This window comes from Canis aureus, chromosome 10 (assembly GCF_053574225.1).
Source record: "Canis aureus isolate CA01 chromosome 10, VMU_Caureus_v.1.0, whole genome shotgun sequence".
Lineage (NCBI taxonomy): Eukaryota > Metazoa > Chordata > Mammalia > Carnivora > Canidae > Canis > Canis aureus.
Genome location: NC_135620.1, coordinates 47,375,719 through 47,382,786, shown reverse-complemented (window position 1 = coordinate 47,382,786; position 7,068 = coordinate 47,375,719).

The window sequence follows — 7,068 nt, the reverse complement described above, 5'->3', positions numbered from 1 at the left end:
TTGGTGGTGTTGGGTTGAAGGGAAGGAAGCAAGTACTATCGGACTACTAGTCCTCTACAGTCCCCAAGTGTGATTCCCTGCTAGGTTGCTTGGAGAAGTTACTTAACCTCTCTGAGGCTTATGTATTAAATATTTGAAGTGAAGGCATGATGATACTTCATGTCTGTTAAAAGAGGATTTAATGAGATTGTCTAAGGTATTTACATCACTATCAGACCAGAGCTTTTTACCTGCTTTTTTATCCAATCTAAAAATCACCACATTTTAACCAGAGTATTTTAGAACATTTACATTTAATGTGATTATTGAAATGGTTTAGGTTAAATCTATCCTCTTGCTAGTTATTTTCTATTGTATTTTTCTTTGGATTTTTTTTCCTTCTGTTTTGTGTTGAGTATTTTTTATGATTCCGTTTTATCTCTTGTTGGCTTATTGTAACTCTTTGCTTTCAGTGATTGTAGTGTAGTATACTAAACTATACACATATACAGAGATGTATATAAAGATCTATACTGGGGGATCCCTGGGTGGCGCAGCAGTTTGGTGCCTGCCTTTGGCCCAGGGCGCGATCCTGGAGTCCCGGGATCGAATCCCACATCGGGCTCCCGGTGCATGGAGCCTGCTTCTCTCTCCTCCTGTGTCTCCACCTCTCTCTCTCTCTCTCTATGTCTATATAAATAAATAAATAAATAAATAAATAAATAAATAAATAAATAAATAAATAAAATCTTTAAAAAAAAAAGATCTATACTATATATATCTTTAGCTTCTCAATCTGCATTCAAGTGATATACTACTTGACATATAGTTGAAAAACTTTACAATAGTATACTTCTATTTCTCCCTTCTCATCTTTGTGCTGTTGTGGCCTCACATTTTACTAATATATATGCTATAAGTTCCATACTTTGCTGTTATTATTTTTACTTGATTATCTTTTAAATGGATTTAAATGTAAATATTCTAAATTAAATGGTAGAAAGTATCCTAGTAAATAAAAAAAACAACTATATACTACCAACAAGACACATCTTAAAAATAAAAGAACAAACCAATTATAACTAAAAGGATGGAGTAAGATACAAAATACCAACACTAATCAAATGAAAGCAGGAATGACTATGTTAATATCAAAAAAAAATAAATAAACAGATTTCAGAGCAAAGAATATTACCAGGAATAAAGATCATTTCGTAATGCTAAAGGGGTCAGTTCAGCAAGAGGACATAAAAACCCTAAGTGTTTGTTTACCTAGTAACCATTTCAAAATAAGCAAAGCAAGAATTGTAAGGAGAAGTAGACAAATCTACAATTATAGTTGGAGATTTGAAGATCCCTCTCTCCATGCTTGTTGGAACAAGAAGACAAATACTAGAGCTACATTGTACATAGGCTCAATTTTAATGAAGGACTTCAGAGGAAAAAATCTATATCCAAATCAGGATATAAAAGACTTGAACAAGACTGTTCACCAATTTGGTATGACATTTATAGAATACAGCAGTACTCAACAGTATATTACATATTATTTGCACGAGCACGGGGAACACGTACAAGGATAGACCATATTCTGGGCCATTGTACAAGTCTCAATAAATTAAAAGGATTCAAGTCATACAAAGTATGTTCTCTGATCACAATGGAATTATTACTTGGAAATTAACACTTGTAAAAGATTAGATGATTGCTAAATTGTATGCGTTTAGGGGACAAGGGAAAGTGGAAAGCAGAAAGGGAGGTATCAGAATGTGGAATGATTTTTATGAATAGTGGAACTCAGACAAGCTCTGTTGGAGAAGATAAATACAATGTGTGTATCTGACATAGGTCTTGTATCCAGAGTATAAAAAGAACTCAAAGACAACCCAATATTTTTAATGGGAAAAAGATTTTAACAAATGTCACACAAATATTTAAATGACCGATCATCATGTAAGATCATACCCAACATTAATCATCAGGAGATAAAAATTAGAACTGCAATGGATATCACTGCACAGGTACTAGAATAGGTAAAGGTGGATAATAAGTATTGGTAAGGATGTGGAGCAATTGGAATTCTCATATACTGCTGGTTAGAGTATAAAGTATTACGACCACTTTTGAAAATAGTTTGGCAGTCTTGTCAAATTCAGTACATATTTGTCATATGATCCAGCAATTCTACTCCTAAATATTTCCCCAGGAGAAAGGAAAACATGTCCACAAAACTACGTGCACACAACTGTTCATAGAAGCTATATTCATAAAAGTACCAAAATGGAAACAGCCCAAATGTCCCATCCATGAAAGAATGAGTAAGCAAATTATAATATATAACAATAAATACACAGGACTAAAAAGGAATGAACTACAGAAATACATGACAAAATCTCAAAAACAGTACACTGAGCAGAAGAAACATGCGAAAGAACATAGGAAAGGGTGCATTAAAGGGTCAACACTAGCATGAAACTGAGAGTGAATGTCTGTTCCATTTTGCATTTTGCAGCTTAGGACCTTCCTAGTCCCAGGCTGAAAGTACTTACTGTGTCATTTCATTCATGTGAAACTATAACAGGCAAAACTAATCTATTGTGACAGCTTATCAGTGGCTACCTTGGACCAAGAGTGGATGATATTTTACTGGAAAGGGTTCAAGGGAACTCTTGAGAGTGATAAAAATGTTCAGCATCTTGATTGGGATTATGGTTAAATAGGTGCAATCAAAATCCAATTAGCTAAAAAAAAAAAAAAAAAAAAAAAGTGAAATTCAACCTGCCTTGGATGTCTCTCCACTACAAACCATTCTTCACACTGATAACAGTATGATCCTTGTTCAATCTCATGATCACTTCTGTTTAACAACTCCACATCATTTACAAAATTAAACTCAAAATCTTTGCAATTTCTGTTAAACTTTAACCTCATTTCTCACTTGCTAGTGCAGTCTTTTGTTGGATCTATTACATTATTCCTTTGCTTCTCTGTCTCTATGGCTAGGCTATATGGTTAGGCTACAAGATCAATACCTTTTTCATTTTTGTATCTCAATGCATAGCATGGTATTAGGTACAGGGCATGCTTCCAAAAAAATTTAGTTAAACAAATATAATGAGTATATGAAATACGATTTTCTTTGTCCTCTCCAAAAAGAATCAGTCCCTGCAAATTAAGGAAATTGCTTTCTTTATATAATCGGAAACATTTTTCCCAGAAAATCCTTCATTAAAATGGAGCCTATGCACAATGTAGCTCTAAAATTTCAAAGACCTTAAGGCAGTGATTTTCAATCTTTTCAGAGTAGTAATACCCTATCATTTGCTGTTTCTGCATTTGTGCCTCGCTATCTCATCTCTTGCTGAAATGTTCTTTTTAAATTAATAGCTTGATAAATGGGTAAGCAGTTTTCATCAGACCAATTAGGACAATACTAAGTATCCATTTGTGGAGTGTGGACATTCTAGAAATCTGATCCCTTATTTAGAAAATCATTCCTGAGCTCAGAGTTGGCTCAAATTGGCACCTTCTGGCATTCGCTTGTGGGTGGGGAATGTGGAATGCTTTGAAAGCTGAATGGATTTGTCAAGTTTTAAAACTCCCTTATGGTTAGAGGAAAACAACATTCATTGTTTAAAAACACCATTGTTTGTTTTTTCTTCTTTTCTGTTCTTTGGAGCCTGAATCTGCAAAAACATTCACACCCAGGATTTTGCTTCATGTACGTCTCCTAATATGTTTCTAGGAGACATGAGTGATTTGAAAAACTTTCTACTGTGATTGTTTAGAATGGTTCAGGACAAATTTAAAAAGTCCATTTTAATGCTCATACCGTATTTTATGGAGAAAGACCAGATTTCTGTCATTGTAGGCAGAGAGTAGAGTTGATAACAGTGTGGGTTCTGGAGCTGAGACTACCAAGGCTCAAATTCCTATTTTCCCACTTCTTGGCCATGTGATTCTGGACAAGGTATTTAACCCCTCTGTCCTGCTTCAATATCCTCATCCATTCAATAGGCATGAGAATAGAATAGGTCCAGGGTAATCACTGGTATGCTGTCACAATAGATTAGTTTTGTCTGTTGTAGAGTTTCGCATGAATGGAATTATATAGGAAGTACTTCCAGGCTGGGACTAGGGAGGTCCTAAAATGCAAACTGGAACAGATGTTCACTCCCAGTTTGAAGGAGTGGGTTAATATATGCAGAATGCTTGAAAGGACAACGGGCACAGAGTAAGTGATCAATAAAATTGAGTTGCGGCTGTTGTCATTGTAATCATCATTATCCTCATCATTAAGCAACTGAATGCAGAGTTCCCATATCTGATTATTAAACTACACCTCACAGCCGTGATTCCAGGAGATACCACTTCAGTAGCAAGTTTGTTTTATTAGCCCAAACCCAGCACCACCTCATTGCACAGAACAGAGAGCATTGCCTAAGGAGAAAGTCATTCTAGGGCATGAAAGAGTACATGTGAAGTACTATCCAGAAGCCTCACCCCATTTTTTGCACTCTGTCCATTCTTCACCACTGCCACTACCAGGACCTCTCCTTTCTCATTCACATTAACTCCCCAGTTTCCTCCCTTGTGGTCTTTTCACACAGACCCCACCCTTCGCCTCCCACATCCCCACCCCAATCAATCCATTTCTCCACAGAAGGTAGAGTGATCTTTCAAATAGAATCTCTTCCTTGATCTCACTTGCTTTTTTAAAAAAAAAAAAAACCCTCAGTGATAACCTTGGACACAATATGAGGCCCACACTCCATGGTGAAGCTCAAGAGCCTTTGGGATCTGACCCAGTGAACCTCTTCACCCTTTGCTCTCACTATTCATCCTCTCTTCGTCCCCAGACGAGCTACGTGTAGTTCCCCAACTGCTCCCACTGCCTGATATACACACCCCTTCCCCTGGATGAACTTTGACTTGCCAGTCTGGATTCACCTATGGTTGAGGCAGGGACCATGTTTGTGCACTAGCTCATTCCCAATTGCCTGGCACATACTATGTTTATTAAATATTACACTGAATTAATTATCTTCTATTCAAGACTGGTAGATTTCTCTACTTGGAGTTCTAACACAGCACTTAACTCATTATGATGCATCATTATCGTGGATTTGTTTATCTCCCTTTAGACTGAGCTTTAACAAGGCTGGTCCTTGTCTTATACATCCTTGCATCCCCAGCTTCCACACACCTGCCATGAAATAGGAACTTAGTAAGTTCTAAAAGAATGAACACTATCCACATACCACTAATCTCAGGTTTAGAGTTCACTCAAATTCTGAAGCAAGGGGATGTATGGACCCCCTTGGCGTTCTTGGATGTTATACCAATGATACTGCTGACATTTTAAGCAAAAGGTTCATGTATGTGCATTTTTCTGGGTAGTGAGTCCATAGCCTGCATCAGATTTTCAAAGGGGTTTTTAATTCTCCTGAAAGGTAAGAATATATGTCCCTAAGCATTGTTTTTAGGGGCGTCTGGGTGACTCAGTCGGTTAAGTGTTGGACTCTTGGTTTGGGCTCCGGTCATGATCTCAGGGTCGTGATATGGAGCCTCACTTCGAGCTCCACAGTCATCGTGGAGTTGGCTTGAGATTCCCCCTCTCCCTCTGCCCCTCTCCCTGCTTATGCTTGCTCACTCTCTCTCTCTCTCTCTTAAATAAGTAAATAAAATCTTTATTTAAAAAAAAGAGAGTTGGGGATCCCTGGGTGGCGCAGCGGTTTGGCGCCTGCCTTTGGCCCAGGGCACGATCCTGGAGACCCGGGATCGAATCCCACGTCAGGCTCCCGGTGCATGGAGCCTGCTTCTCCCTCTGCCTGTGTCTCTGCGCCTGTCTCTCTCTCTCTGTGACTATCATAAATAAATAAAAATTAAAAAAAAAAATTAAAAAAAAAAGAGAGTTGTTTTTAATAACCAACTGGGAAATAAAAAGTTTGCAAGGTAGTTTGATGAGTCAGTCCATTTGACTCCGATGAGGTAGAGGGTTTATGCTTCTACAAACTGCCTCCAGCAGTCTTCCTGCTGCGGGACTATGTTGGTGTTTCCAATTGACTGCAGTGGGTGTTCTCCTTGATGAATATCCATTTGTGGTATTGCCTCCCACACACACCTGTAGGAGCAGTTTGAGACTCATTTGCATGGCCTTCTTGGTCCTAGAATCATCAAGCATTTCAGCACCTGGGACCAGCCCCACACAGTATTTTAACCTGGCATTCAGGGTTGAGAGGCTGCCCTGTTCAAAGTTTCTTTGATCCACTTTGATTAGACATTTTCTCAGGCTTCTATCAATAGGTGGCCAGTTTTTTCTGACCCAGGCCTGCACAATCAAGAGACTAAAGCTTCCCTAAGAAGCTAAGAAAAAAAAAATCACATTTTAAAAATAACTTGAGCAAATGAATTCATTCTGGCAAAAGGAAACCAGCTCTGTAAAATAAACTTCTGTAGAGTTTCTCAATAACAGGTCCTGAAAACGTAAACAACCACAGTGTCCCACATGAGTTGAGCCACTCACTGAACAGCAAGTTTCTGGCCCCGAATCAGTCAAAATAAAGAACACCTTATAAAACTAGGAGTCCATGACCATCATGTGAGAATAAGAAGAGGAGACTGTGGGGTGACCCAGGCCAAGGAAAAGAGAAAGTCTTATGACCAGATCCTCAAAATGCTGACTTTCCAAGCCCAGAGCTAAAGTGATGAGGGACAGGGGGCTACAGCTTATGCCTCAGGCCCTGGCTTGGACCCGACCAGGCTCCTGCATTCCCCAGGGAAAACCAGAATCTACTCACTCTCATGAAATCAGAGGTAGCCCTTGCGAGTTTTACCATGGGTTCTGTTGATGAGATAATGGACCCACTGAAACTGTAATACCATGCTTGGCCAAAGGAGCCCAGACTACTATAATAATTGCCTGCCCAGCCATAGGTTTTTGAGCATTATAATAATATTATGTTCTTTCTAATGAGGCAGACCCATACTGTTCCAATGAACTTATATGCTGAGTTTATGTGCACAAGAATAATACTTGTTATAAATAATAAACACAGTGATTTTCATTTTATATTTGTATAGCTCTCC